General features: G+C 43.4%; 2 pseudogenes; one reads left to right on the top strand and one right to left on the bottom strand.

Moving 5' to 3' along the window:
• Window positions 1–933: 933 nt before the first annotated feature.
• Window positions 934–1863, bottom strand: LOC129553904 (olfactory receptor 51I2-like; annotated as a pseudogene).
• An 8399-nt stretch (window positions 1864–10262) lies between these two features.
• On the top strand, window positions 10263–14736 carry LOC129553606 (olfactory receptor 52D1-like; annotated as a pseudogene).
• Window positions 14737–15684: the final 948 nt, after the last annotated feature.

The following is a 15684-nucleotide window of genomic DNA, read 5'->3' as shown; positions in this document are numbered from 1 at the left end:
TAGACGGACCTTGGTTGGCAAAGTAATGTCTCTGCTTTTTAATATACTATCAAGGTTGGTCATAACTTTCCTTCCAAGGAGCAAGCGTCTTTTAATTTCATGGCTGCAGTCAGCATCTGCAGTGATTTTGGAGCCCCCAAAAATAAAGTCTGCCACTGTTTCCACTGTTTCTCCATCTATTTCCCATGAAGTGATGGGACCAGATGCCATGATCTTTGTTTTCTGAATGTTGAGCTTCAAGCCAACCTTTTCACTCTCCTCTTTCACTTTCATCAAGAGGCTTTTGAGTTCCTCTTCACTTTCTGCCATAAGGGTAGTGTCATCTGCATATCTGAGGTTATTGATGTTTCTCCCGGCAATCTTGATTCCAGCTTGTGCTTCTTCCAGCCCAGTGTTCCTCATGATGTACTCTGCATAGAAGTTAAATAAGCAAGGTGACAATATACAGCCTTGACGTACACCTTTTCCTATTTGGAACCAGTCTGTTGTTCCATGTCCAGTTCTAACTGTTGCTTCCTGACCTGCATACAGGTTTCTCAAGAGGCAGGTCAGGTGGTCTGGGATTCCCATCTCTTTCAGAATGTTCCACAGTTTATTGTGATCCACACAGTCAAAGGTTTTGGCATAGTCAATGAAGCAGAAATAGATGTTTTTCTGGAACTCTCTTGCTTTCTCCATGATCCAGCGGATGTTGGCAATTTGATCTCTGGTGCCTCTGCCTTTTCTAGAGAGCACTGAATAATTGATTGCTGGATAAAACCCAAGACGGTCCAGGCAAGAACTGGCTCAATGTACTACAATGTACTACAAGATTGATCATAACATGTAAAGGGCAGCACTAGCATCCTCCAGAGTGACCCTCTCCTCTTTGGGTCTCCAAATGATTCTACCCCAAACATCAAGTCCTTCAGGGCTTCTAGATAAACCAAAAAGTCAGGACCTGACCCTGAAGAGCATCTTGAACAGCCTGCGCTGTATCTCCTTTGTCTTAATGGAGTAGATGATGGGATTGAGCATGGGAGGAACAAAGAGGTAGATCAGAGACATGAGGGTGTGGACAGCATGGGGCAGGCCAGCACCAAAGCAATGTACGATGGACACGTAGAAGATGACCAAGCTAGGACATGGGACACACACGTGTTGAGTGTCTTGAGGCGCTCCCCTGGGGAGGCGATGGCTAGCACTGACCGAAAGATAAGTACATAGGAGAGAAGAATGAGGGCAGAGTCCAGGCCAAAGGTCAAAAGCACAAGGACAGTCCGTAGTGGCTATTGAGGGAGACATCAGTGCATGCCAGCTTAATCATATCCACGTGAAGGCAGTAGGCATGGGAAAGGATGTTCCGGGGGTGGCAGAAAGGTAGTCTGTGCAGCAGCAGTGGGAAGACCAGGATGAGGGCAAAGCTTCGTAGGGGAGTACACAGGCCCATGGCCACAATGCGGGCATTGGTGAGCACCGTGGCATAGTGCAGTGGGTTTCAGATGGCCACGTCGAGATCGAACCTCATGGCAGAAGGATGCCAGACTCTGTCCAAGAGAAGAGGTGGATGAAGAACATCTGGACTAAGCACACATTAAAGGCAATCACCTGGGCCCAGAAGCAGAGTGCACCCAGCACAGTCGGCAGTGTGGAAGAGGACACCCCCAAGTCATTGACAGACAGCAGGGACAAGAAGTAGTACATGGGCTGGTGCAGACTCGGCTCCTCCTTAACAATGAGGAGAATCAGGCTGTTTCCCACAATGGCAATGGCATAGAGCAGAAGGAGAGGGAAAGATAGCCAGGGCTCCATGGCCTCCATTCCTGGGAAGCCCGTCAAGATAAAGATGGGAGCATCAGAGACATTGATCTTGAAGTTGCCCATGAGAGCCCGGGGACAAGTGTCATTAGCCAGTATGACACTTTGGAGAAATTACATCATATGTCTAAGATTACATTGTTCCCAGGGAGGAAAAGAAACACTTAGGTTCATAAATTACGATTATTCATAGATTTTATTCTTAAATACACTGGGAGGATGACCAGGAGGTCATGAAACGCTGCTGCTGCTGCTGCTAAGTCGCTTCAGTCGTGTCCAACTCTGTGCAACCCCATAGATGGCAGCCCACCAGGCTGCCTCGTCCCTGGGATTCTCCAGCAAGAACACTGGAGTGGGTTGCAATTTCCTTCTCCAATGCATGAAAGTGTAAAGTGAAAGTGATTCGCTCAGTCGTCTCTGACTCTTCGCGACCCCATGGACTGCAGCCTACCAGGCTCCTCCATCCATGGGATTTTCCAGGCAAGAATACTGGAGTGGGTTGTCATTGCCTTCTCCCATGAAAAGCTAGTAGCTGAGAAAAAGAGGTCTTTCTAAGACATCTTTCAGAAAAGAGTCAATAAGTACTCAGGCTGGTTGACCAGCTCTTTAAGTCTTACTGGAAGTCTTCTAGTTGACTTCCTTATGATCATTATCACAGCTCTCCTTCAAATGTCCCTAAATTTCACAGTCATGATCTTAGGTACCTCCCAAGAGATGTAAACACTTATATCCAGCCTGACAGACGAGGAACCAAGGGTTCAAGGAAGGAAAAGGATTTTCCTTGGGGAAATCCCAGGTTTTCTTGGGATGCAGTTACATGGCTAGAGCTGTAACTTAGTAATTCCATTCCCATCCTGAGGTGACTTTGTGATCCAGAGTCCCACATTTCACACTGGAAGCGTACATGAAGGAAGCCTGGGAAGTCAGCATGTCTCAAAAGGCATCATAGTTTTATTAGTAGAGCATATAGAATCAGAACACACTGGGTTTGATTTCTAATGCTTTCACTAAAGACCTAAAGACTAAAGATTCAGGTAGATTTCTTAAACTCTCTTCTTCAGTTTCTTTATTTTTTAGATAAATATAAAATAGAGTTGCCCTATGTACTTGAATACATGCTATATAAGATAAAAGGAAAGAGAAAAGAAAAAACTTGAACTTGAAACATTTACATCCATAGTAAGAATTATAGAAGTGCTACTGTTATTATCGTTTAAAATCATTTTTAGATGAAAAATAAATTATATAGTATGTTTTCTCTGACAAAAGTCATGAAATATATTAACATTAAACTTAAATATGCATTTTAAATCACATATTATCACATAATAAGTTATGATAGAGACAAGCAAAAGTAAATTGTAAACATTTAACAAAAATTAGGAGAGAAAAAAATATCACATTAAAAATATCCTTTCCATTAACTTATTTTTCCTATGAGTGGTTAACACAGCATTCTTTACTTTCCACAATAGATCATAATTTTTCGTCTCACAGAGTTTCAAATTTCAACAAGAGTAGATGATGAGAAATATTTCCTTGACCCTGGACCAAATGAGGTTGTGAGAAGGGGTGCTAAAAGGGGAAGCAATGCATCTTGCATCTTTTCCTTTGGTCTCCCACACAGTGGAGTTTCAACTATCAGGGAAAGAAACTATACTTAGGAATAATTTATAATATTTCTGTGACGTGTCCAAAATCCTTTAATCCACTGTGATATGTAACTCTGCCTATCTGTTTTGGAACGTGTGAGTTCCCCTTTGCCTCTCATGGATAATTACTAACACTTAAGTGAAATTACCCACCACTGATTACTTCATTATTTAAGTGACCCCTGGGGGAAATTTTGCTTTTTCTCTGTCAGAAGCTCAGTATCACACCAATGAACAATCAGATTCTAAATCAGAGAGAAATTCTATATCAGTGAGATCAGTGTCTGGGACAAAATTTTCAGGGAATTACTGATGAAGAATGGGGGGGCTAAGTAGCAGCATTGGGTTTGAAGAAGTAGGGAGGATGAGCCACATAAGCCTGAGGAAACCTGTTCAATGCAATGACCTCTCATTACTACACATAGAGAAACTGTCGCTGAGGATTTGAGAGGAGACAGTCTTAAGCACATGCGTGGGTCACCCACTTTTGAGCACCCCACTCTTGAGTTCCACTTTATCATGTCACATGTTCTACTATAAGGAAGTCTAGAATTGCCTTAACTAAACACCTCCTGCTCCAGAATAGGGCCAGTTTTAGTACCTCTTTCCTGTTCTAATTAGAGATGTTGCTTGAGTTCAGCAAGTGTTCTTCTCTGTTCCTTAATACTTTATTCTCAATGTTCATGCCAAATAGAAAGTGGGGGCAGAAGAGGGAGAGAGAAGTGATAGAGAGAGAAGGATTGAAGGGCAAGCGGAAAGACAGAGAGTGAGGAAGAGGCAGAGAAAAGGGGATAAATACAGGAGAAGTCACAGAGAAAAGGGACAGGTTGGGTGAGAGAAAGGAAGTGTAAGACCAGAGAAGGGAATTTAGGGAGAGAGTGGCTGGAAAATTAAACCTGGAGAGGGAGAAGAAAGAGAAAAAAAAAGAAGACAGAGAACAGTGACAGGGACATGCCCCAACTGGACCCTGGTGCTCCAGAGGATTGGGCTATGTTTTCTCCAAGCGAGGGCCAGGCTGTAGAAGATGCTACACACACCAGAGTTTACAGGGGTTGCCTCTCTGGCTCTGAGCCGTGGAAGGACGATAGTAGAGCCACAGTGTCTCCCAGCTAAACCCATTTGGGAATAGGCTTCTCACAGTGGGGTCCCAGTAGACACCTCTTGCCATCTCTTCCCAAGGTTGTTTCAGACCTGTCTGCAAAGGCCAGGGAAATACCACTCTAACTGAGCAGGACCCTATGGGGCCTTCCCAGGGCAGACTCCTCCCCCATGTGCTTTGCCTGCCTCTTTTTTGTACAACAGCTGGAGTGTCCCAGGCACAAAAAATTCTGCTTAAGAATTGATAATAATAATTTGTATGAGCATACAGTGATAAAATTAGCAGTTGGGGCAGGAAAACTGGTAACAATTCAACCAGTCCTATGGCAGTTACAGAATCTTTAGTTCCTCCCTGAAATACATAGGCAATTGTATCTGATGCACATTTCCTGAGTGGTTAAACAGATGCTAATCCCCTCACCGAATGGAAGTTAACTACTGGATGACCATGAGCATGTAGCCCCCAGTCTGGCTGGAGCCCAAAGACTGATAATGTTAACCCTGTGACACCGTGTTATACCATCAACCAATCAGAGAATTGTGCACAAGCTGATCACAGACCCTGCAATCCTCCTCCCTCACCTTGCCTTTAAAAATGCTTTGCTGAAACCCATTGGGGAGTTCTGGGTTTTGAGCACTAGCTGCCCCAGACTCCTACCTGGGACCTTCCTCCAACAATAAATGCACCTTCCTTTACCTCCAGCCAGTGTCAGTAGGTGTCAGTGGACTGGCTTTACTGCCTGTAGGCAAGTGGACTTAAGTTTACCTTCGGTAATACCTTCTCTCCTCCCAGCTGAGCAGGGCTTAGCTGCCCCCACACCAGGTCCTCATGACCTCTTAGATCTTCTCCAGGATGGGTTCTGAGGGCTCTGAAAGATGAGGAGTATTAGTGCCAAGAATATAACTAATTCCTCCTGACCTTCAGTTCTGGGGTTTCTTTTCTCCATGCCAAGTCCCCCTTCTCTTCTGAAGGAATTTTCAGAAGCCAGAAGGTAGAGCTGGTTAGAAGTGTAAGTGATAGAGAGACAATAATCATCAATAATTCTATGTGTTTACAATTTTCCTTGGACTCCATTAAGAAGTTCTTAAGCATTGTCATTTTCAATCTTAACAACCAAATTTGGAGAGAAATGTAATCTTCCCATTTGACAGGTGAGAGAAATGAATTGCCCAGGAGGTCAAATTAGGTTCAAAGTTATCATACCAGTGAGTAGCAGAACTGCTGGAGAAGGAAACGTCAACCTGCTCCGGTATTCTTGCCTGGAGAATCTCACAGACTGAGGAGCCTGGGGAAATACAGTACATGGTGTCGCAAAGAGTCAGACACGACTGAAGTGACTGAGCACAAACAGAACTGCATTCAAACACAGATCACTCTTTTAATCACTTACATTTTCAGAAAACCTAATAAGGATTTTTATCCAGGAAAGACCGTGGATCATATTTCATCATTACCATCTCTACCTTCTTTCCTTTTTATCCTTTTTTTCCAACTTAATCAGTTGTCTTTCTTCTTGTGCCTCTCTCTGCAACATCCCTCAAAAATAGAGGAAACTAAAAAGGAAAAGAATAAAAGAAGCTAAATCAATCTTTCTCATTCTCATGACCATAAATTTCTGGCTTTCCCACAGGCTACCAGCTAAGATCTGAGATACAACCTGGCCCCTTCCTCTGCACCCTCCACCCAGATCCAGGGCTTGCCTTGTCTGTAGTGTCACACATGTAAATGGATCCTAGGCAGTTGAACTTTCAACTTACAATGATTTCAAAAATTTCAAAAATTTTGTTATTAATATATATTTTATATACCATAAATTTGTAAATTTACTTTTTATTTAGCATATTTGCAAAGTTTGCAGAACATTTTTAATCACTCTATAATGAAATGCCATTACCATTAGCAGTCACTCCTCATTCTTATTTATCCCAGACTCTGGCAATAAATAATTTACTTTCAGTTTTTGTAGACCAGTCTATTCTGAAAATTTTATTTAAATGTAAATTATTTATTTATTAGAAATAAGTCTTCTTTAAATATTTGTATACATCCTTTTATGTGAGAATAGGTTTTTAGTTTTTAGAGGATTTATTCAGTTCAGTTCAGTTGCTCAGTCATGTCCAACTCTTTGCGACCCCATGAATCGCAGCACGCCAGGCCTCCCTGTCCATCACCAACTCCCGGAGTTCACTCAAACTCGTGTCCATCGAGTCGGTGATGCCATCCAGCCATCTCATCCTCTGTTGTCCCCTTCTCCTCCTGCCCCCAAACCCTCCCAGCATCAGCGTCTTTTCCAATGAGTCAACTAATCGCATGAGGTGGCCAAAGTATTGGAGTTTCAGCTTCAGCGTCAGAGTATTTATTAATACCTAGCAATAAAAGTGCTGAGTCACTAGTAACTCTATGTATAACTGTTTAAAAAAGAATCTAACTATTGTCCAAAGTGATTTCACCAAAATTTACATCAGCAAAGGATGAAGAACCCATTTTCTCCATATGTTTCTAGCGTTTGTTATTTTCTGATTTTGTTTTTTATTTTATATTTGTTTATAACCCTTTTAATGTGGGGAGTGATATCTCATAGTGGTTCTGACTTGTATTTCCCTCCTGACTAGTGAAGGCGAACATCTCTTTTGGGCTTATTCACTATTTGTCTGTCTCTCTTTGCAGAAGTGTATGTTCAAAGCATTTCCCTGTTTTTAACTGATTTGTCTTTTTGTTGTTGATTTATAACAGCTCTTCATATATTTTGGATATTAAATTCTTTTTTATTAGTCAATTTATTTTAATTGGAGGCTAATTACTTTACAATATTATAGTCGTTTTTGCCATCCATTGACATGAATCAGTCATGGTACTTATCAGATATATGATCTGTAAGCTTCTCTCCCAGTCTGTGGTTTGTCCTTTTCACTTTCTTGACACTGACCTAGAAATGCTAACAGTATATTTGATGTAAAGTCCAGTTTATCTATTTTCTGTCCCTTTGGTCCCTTGTGCTTTTGGTGTGTCATAAAACCACCATCTAACACAGGCAACGTCTAACAAAGACTTACACTGAAGGTTTTTTCTAAAGATGTAGATTTGTCTTACATTTAGATGTTTGATTCATTTTGAGTTAAGTTTGAGATTGGAGCCCAGTAGCAGTCTTTTGCATATGGCTATCCAATTATCCCTGCTTCTTCCAAATCCCTAGAGCAATCCCCTTGGGTTTTCATACCCGAGAGTCACAGAGAGTTAATAAATAACTGCACTTACCAAGCCTGTTGACATAAGGAGACTGGAACCCCAAGTTAAGATGAACACACTCACTGAAGACAGATAAGACAAAACTAAGAGATCAGACTTTTCAGATGTCACACTCAGATCCCTTCATCCTCTAAAGCACACTTGCACACGTGCATGGAATCACAACTTTCACATCTCAAAAAAAAAAAAAATTACATTTGGCAACACAGTACTTGCACAAACCTCCACACACCCTCCCACCGAACCTCACACTCATGTATGACAGGCATTACAAAGTTCAACCTCAGTGTGCTTCACTTGTGAATGCATGCCAATCACACAGGTATGTTTTTGAATTGAAAATACTATGTTCTGAGAAAGAACTCCAAGTTCAGTGATTGAAGTTCATGTCTTAGAAAGAAACCTCACACACATAGCCATCGTAGTGACCCAGAACAAGGCTGAGTGGGAAAAATTGGAGACAAATCCCCCATTCCACCCAGAGTGGTGCTTTGGCACAATGTCTATTTTCTATGACTCTCCCTGAAAAGCAATCTTGATTATACCTAATCTGTCTGGTCCTCCTAGCTATAGATGATCACAGAGTAGCAGCTGCTTTATAATAACCAGTTGAAATCTTCCTCTGTGGGCAAGAACAGGCTGGGTAAAGAGAGGAAGAGGAGAGACTTGCTCCTTTGTGTGGTACCCAAGCTTCTTTCCTTTAGTGGCTGGGGCATCTGTGGAAGTCTCAAAGCAGATAAGAGGGGCTTTCCACATTTACGGGACTCCTTGGAGTCCAGATAATGAATAACAGTATTGTAGCGGAGAAGGCAACGGCAAGCCACTCCAGTACTCTTGCCTAGAAAATCCCATGGATGGAGGAGCCCGGTAGGCTGCAGTCCGTGGGGTCGCTGGGGGTCGGACACGACTGAGCGACTTCACTTTCACTTTTCACTTTCACACATTGGAGAAGGAAATGGCAACCCACTCCAGTGTTCTTGCCTGGAGAATCCCAGGGACGGGGGAGCCTGGTGGGCTTCCGTCTAGGGGGTCACATAGAGTCGGACATGACTGAAGTGACTTAGCAGCAGCAGCAATGCAGACACTGGAGTGCCTTGAAAGAAAAAGATAGAAAGTAAAGTATTGGCCATATAAATGGACAGTTCTGTGAGAGAAAATCACCAAAGTTTGAATCAGGAGACGTAAGATTTAATATCAGCTCTGACAGTGAGATATGTTATGATCTGAATTACATCAGTTCATTTCTCTGAACTTGGGTTTCTCTTTGCTAAGACAGAGATACGATTGCTATATTCTGTAAAACCCCTATATGTGGCTATAGGACCAAGAGCTTGTAAAAACACGGGGGGTATATTGTTTTAGGTGTACAATGTTACTGAGGGAAGATGTATATAATACTACCGCTCTACAACAGTCATGTATTCACTCATCCAGGATGTCTACCATTGGTAAATTCTAGGACACTCTACTCCCTCCCTCAATCTGCTTCCATCAGCCTTTGGCATTCTGATCTGACTGTTACATGCAACCATTAACTGGTGGGACTGTAAGACTTCAGACTGACTTTGCCTAGTTAGAAGTGCTGTCTCCCCAGATAGCGTGTTGACCACACCTCTTGGTTTCTTCCACTGAACTCACATATGTCCTCAAAATGATGTAGATATTCAGTTATGGAGTATTTGAGTTTATTCAGGTGCCTAGTCTCTTTATAGGCACTTCTGGTGAGACATAAAAATAAGTCATCTGGTGTGTATTTGGGCTGTTACCTTACAAACACAGAGTATGGAAGCAAAACATTGTACCATTAAGGCAAGAAGTCAATACTGTGTTGCCAAGAAGTTACTAGGATTAAGTCTTTTGAAAATATTGATCAAGCTTTCTAGGTACAGACATAGTCATGTTGTTTGGAGGTTGCAATTGCACAAAGATGCAGCCTCAGCTCAACAGGATTTTGGAAAGTGATGGATGAACAGAAATAGAAAGATAGCTAAGGACTAAGTTAGAGAGGAAAGGCTTTTGGAAGCCAAGGAGACTTGCCCAGAGTTAAAAGTTAGAGGGAAGGGAAAAAGTCTCCTTGGGCAAAGGGAATACTGATACTGTAAACTTTAAAAAAGAGAGAGACAATAAATATTCCTAGATGTATCAGGACAAAAAAACAACTGAATGATGTGCAGAATGTGGTAGGAGATAAGTCTAGAGGGGTTTGACAGGGCAAATGCTTAAATTCTTATCATGGCTCTTGGGATATAGAACTCAAACCATGATTGATGAGTATAGGAATTAGCAGATGAAAAGTGATTTATGTTATAGAAACTTTTAAGATTCTTAAGCAAGTAATAAAAAAAAATTTTTTTTTTCTCAGCTTAAAAATGGTGAGTTCACAGAAAAGTCATCATTTTATGTGAATGAACCAGATCTTTCATGCTGCAGGACAGGTGTGCCATCACCTCTTGGACAGAGCCCTTTATTTGCCACACAGAATGCCAGCATCCAATATCAGCGATGACCATCTCCTAGCCACTCTCTTCCTGACGGGGATCCCAGGGCTGGAGTGAGCTCACGTCTGGATTGCCATCCCCTTTTGTGCCATGTATATGGTGGCACGGGCTGGGAATGCCACCCTCATCCTGGTCATAGTGACAGACAGTGCCCTTCACGCGCCCATGTGCCTCTTCCTTTGCCTCCTCTCACTGACCTAGCTCTTAGCTCCACCACTGTGCCCAAAACGTTAGCTGTTCTGTGGTTCCAAGCAGGTGAGATTTCCTTAGACGGGTGCCTGGCCCAGATGTTTTGTGTCCATTCTATTTATGCTCTGGAGTCCTCGGGTCTTCTTTCCATGGCCTTTGATCAATATGTGGCTATCTGCAACCCACTGAGATAAACAACCATCCTCAACCATGCTGTCATAGGTAGAACTGGCCTTGTGGCTATATGTAGGAGTATAGTTTTTCTCCCCCTTCATCTTCCTGTTGAGGCGACTACTGTCAGCACCATGTCATGACACACACATACTGTGACTGAAAGGTCACGCCGACCACGGGTGGGAAGTACAGGCCGGAAAGTGCCGGCAGAAGACCCCCGCCGCAGGAATCCCAAAGCAGGCCTCGGAGATATCCCTCCACCAATCAATGGCCCGCTGCCAGGCAGATTGATGGACACAGGAGCACCAAGACGCCGGCCAATTACAAACCTACACGAAGCCATATAGACCAACCAGCGCCCCAGGGTCCGATTCCTTACCCTATGTGGGAAGGGTCTGCCACATCCTCAGTCTCCGGGGTATAAAAGTGCCGCTCCCCCTTCCCCAAGTCGCAGACTCCCGCCCCTGCCTGCTCGCGCCTGGGAGTTCTGCCCCGGAGCGATTGCCCAATAAAGCCTCTTGATCACCGCTTCTGGCGTTTTCACTGTCTTGCCGTGGCATATTCTTATAGTGACCGCATGGGCATTGCTCGACTGGCCTGTGCCAACATCACTGTCAACATAGTCTATGGGCTAAGTGTGGCCCTTTTGGCTGTGGGTCTGGATTCCTCCCTCATTGCCATTTCCTATGGCTTTATTCTCCATGCTGTCTTTCGTCTTCCATCTCAAGATGCCAGGCATAAGGCTCTGAGCACCTGTGGCTCCCACCTTGGGGAAATCCTGGTCTTCTGCATCCCTGCCTTCTTCTCCTTCCTCATCCACACCGAGTCCCCAGGCACACGCACATCTATCTACCTAAGCTCTACATGCTGGCGCCTCCTGTGCTCAACCCAATCATCCTGGGGGCTCGGACCAAGGAGATTCAGAGTCGACTTCCAAGACTCAAGTATGAGTTCTTGAGGCAGTTGGAGATGAGAATTAAAGGTAAATAGGAAGGATAATTTACCAGATACATTTACATAGATAAAGCCCATGATGTGAGACAGATGGTGATATGGGAGGAAGCGCTTTATGAAGAATGATCAGATAAATAGGACATGTTAAGGATTACACTGAATATGCCCCTTGAGCAATTCTGAATTGCTCACAACAAGGTAATAAAGTAGTTTCGGTGTCATCTCAGAAGGGACAGTAGCTTTCCAAAATGCTTGTCAGTTCTATTTTGGAGTGGATACTGCAGGGCAAGGGAGTTAGAGAAGGCAAGGTTTGGATAAAGAATGAGACCGGCACTTTACAGGAACAGATCACCTTGAATGTGGCGAGAGGGGGCAGCAGGCAGACTAGAGAGCTGCTGCACTAACCCAAGAAAGAGTAAGAATATAGGCAGATGTGTGGAAATCTACTGTCTTAAGAGGGCCTGTTCTTCCCCAAGGTTGTTCGGAGGAGTAGTTATCTCTTAAATGGCTGGGGCAAGGAATTCTGGAGATTGGCCTGAGGCTGAGACCCGCTGGGTCTTTGGCTTAATCAACCTTAATGTCCACTTTTTTCCCTTACGGTGATAGAGTCCTTTGTTCTGCATAGAATGGTGGGGAGGACCTAGAGGAGAGTTTTAACTCCAGGCTATTTTGAGCCATGTAACTTTCCTTCACACTGGCTCTGTGTTCTGTAAAAAATGGACAAAACAGGCCTTTGGATAGTTAGGTATTTTCAGTTCAGTTCAGTTCAGTTCAGTCGCTCAGTCGTGTCCGACGTTTTAGACCCCATGAACCACAGCACGCCAGGCCTCCCTGTACATCACAAACTCCTGGAATTCACTCAAACTCACCTCCATCGAGTCGGTGATGCCAACCAGCCATCTCATTCTCTTTCATCCCCTTCTCCTCCTGCCCCCAATCCCTCCCAGAATCAGAGTCTTTTCCAGTGAGTCAATTCGTCACATGAGACGGCCAAAGTATTGGAGTTTCAACTTTAGCATCAGTCCTTCCAATGAACACACAGGATTGATCTCCTTTAGAATGGACTGGTTGGATCTCCTTGCAGTCCAGGGGACTCTCAAGAGGCTTCTCCAACACCACAGTTCAAAAGCATCAATTCTTTGGCGATCAGCTTTCTTCACAGTCCAACTTGCACATCCATACATGACCACTGGAAACACCATAGCCTTGACTAGACAGACCTTTGTTGGCAAAGACATGTCTCTGCTTTTTAATATACTGTCTAGGTCGGTCATAACTTTCCTTCCAAGGAGTAAGTGTCTTTTAATTTCATTCAGTTCAGTTCAGTTCAGTCGCTCAGTCGTGTCCAACTCTTTGCAACCCCGTGAATCACAGCACTCCAGGCCTCCCTGTCCATCTCCGCTGGATCATGGAGAAAGCAAGAGAGTTCCAGAAAAGCATCTATTTCTACTTCATTGACTATGCCAAAGCCTTTGACTGTGTGGATCACAATAAACTGTGGAACATTCTGAAAGAGATGGGCATACCAGACCACCTGACCTGTCTCTTGAGAAACCTGTATGCAGGTCAGGAAGCAACAGTTAGAACGGGACATGGAACAAGAGACTGGCTCCACACTGCATATTTAATTTATATGCAGAGTACATCATGAGGAACACTGGGCTGGAAGAAGCACAAACTGGAATCAAGATTGCTGGGAGAAATATCAATAATCTCAGATATGCAGGTGACACCACCCTTATGGCAGAAAGTGAAGAGGAACTCAAAGGCCTCTTGATGACAGTAAAAGAGGAGAGTGAAAAGGTTGGCTTGAAGCTCAACATTCAGAAAACAAAGATCATGGCATCTGGTCCCATCCTTCATGGGAAATAGATGGAGAAACAGTGGAAACAGTGGCAGACTTTATTTTTTTGGGCTCCAAAATCACTGCAAATGCTGATTGCAGCCATAAAATTCAAAGACGCTTACACCTTGGAAGGAAAGTTATGACCAACCTAGAAAGCATATTAAAAAGCAGAGACATTACTTTGCCAACAAAGGTCCATCTAGTCAAGGCTATGGTTTTTCCCGTGGTCGTGTATGGATGTGAGAGTTGGACTGTGAAGAAAGCTGATCGCCGAAGAATTGATGCTTTTGAACTGTGGTGCTGGAGAAGACTCTTGAGAGTCCCTTGGACTGCAGGGGATCCAACCAGTCCATTCTAAAGGAGATCAATCCTGTGTGTTCATTGGAAGGACTGATGCTAAAGCTGAAACTCCAATACTTTGGCCACCTCATATGAAGAGTTGACTCACTGGAAAAGACTCTGATGCTGTGAGGGATTGGGGGTAGGAGGAGACGGGGACGACAGAGAATGAGATGGCTGGATGGCATCACCGGCTCGATGGACATGAGTTTGAGTGAACTCCAGGAGTTGGTGATGGACAGGGAGGCCTGGTGTGCTGTGATTCAGGGGGTCGCAAAGAGTCGCAAAGAGTAAGTATTTTCAGGTAAAGATTTTATTGAGCCCAAATTCTTGCATCTTCTCATACTTAGCAAAACACTAATATTGTTAATGGTGACAGTTTCTTTGGCTTATATATTAATACCACAGTAAGAGGCTAAAGCCTACTTGGACACACTTAGACAACTGGCTACCTGGCTGGCTATCAGTTCAGTTCATTTCAGTAGCTCAGTCGTGTCTGACTCTTTGCGACCCCATGAATCACAGCACGCCAGACCTCCCTGTCCATCACCAACTCCCGGAGTTCACTCAAACTCATGTCCATCAAGTTGGTGATGTCATCCAGCCATCTCATTCTCTGTCGTCCCCTTCTCCTCCTGCCCCCAATCCAGCATCAGAGTCTTTCCCAGTGAGTCAACTCTTCGCATGAGGTGGCCAAAGTATTGGAGTTTCAGCTTTAGCATCAGTCCTTCCAATGAACACCCAGGATTGATCTCCTTTAGAATGGACTGGTTGGATCTCCTTGCAGTCCAACGGACTCTCAAGAGTCTTCTCCAGCACCACAGTTCAAAAACATCAATTCTTTGGCGATCAGCTTTCTAAGTCTCTTTAAAAGAGCTGTGCACATTGTGGTTCAGACTCCTTCTTCTAAAAAGAAGTGGTAAGATTTATTTTGTCTGCTAAGGCTCAGGTTGTCCCTCTTTCAACTGCTTCTAACTGGCTTTGTTATACCTACATTCAAAATGTATATGAACTTGCCAAATGGCTCCATTCTTATTAACAGGGCAGCCCAAGGATTGACTGTATGTAAACCAGGATCAATGTTACTACCAAATGTAACCTGATTCTTATTCTTCCTTGGACTGCTGATTTCAAAAATTTTTTTACTGATTTTTGGTCTCTGTCTTTTAATCGACTTGTCTAGCTTGTTCCTTCTAAAGCATACAATGACTTCAAAGACAAAGGAATGGTGATGCAGAGATTCTGGTCACTCTTCAAATACAACTCATTTGATGTTCCACTCTGGTCATGAATGCAATTATGGTTTACAAGCTCTCTTTGGTGGAAAACTATCTTGAGTGTAGTAATTGTAATCATCTTTTTCTTGCTGCTTGCTTCTTATGTCTGTAACTGTATAATGAACTTTGTGTCTAAGCAGCATGAGGCATTTAAATTACAAATGATTGTTCAGGTTCTTACGATTGTCACAGACTCCTCCAGCTATTATTTGGGGCTCCTGGATCAGAGATCCTCAGTATAAGGTTGCTGCCTTATATCAATATATATTGATATATTGTATTAATATAATATGCTGCCTCAACAACTTAAGGTCTGTGCCCCTTACCATCAGGAAGAAGCTATGGAATGATTTCTCTGCCCCTCTCCCTGGCAAACATATTCTCCTCAATAAAAAAAGTGGGGGGCATGAAAGAGTTAAAGTTTAGGCAGGCAGTCCAAGGCCCTTGAAGAAGGAGGTGAACATTCTCCCTCAGGCTTTCCTTAAGGCTTGTGCAACAATGTATCTTACCCAAGAACTGGCCTTTCTTTCCCTAAGGAACTAATGATCACACAGCACACCCTCTTACTCATGGAAATGCTTTTCTGAGGCTCCATGCTAATACTTATAATTGT

Source organism: Moschus berezovskii, chromosome 14 (genome assembly GCF_049115385.1).
Source record: "Moschus berezovskii isolate FMDL1 chromosome 14, NW_MosBer_1.0, whole genome shotgun sequence".
In the NCBI taxonomy this organism is placed as follows: domain Eukaryota; kingdom Metazoa; phylum Chordata; class Mammalia; order Artiodactyla; family Moschidae; genus Moschus; species Moschus berezovskii.
Note: the sequence above shows the minus strand (reverse complement) of the source record. Positions and strands in the feature narration are given on the sequence as shown.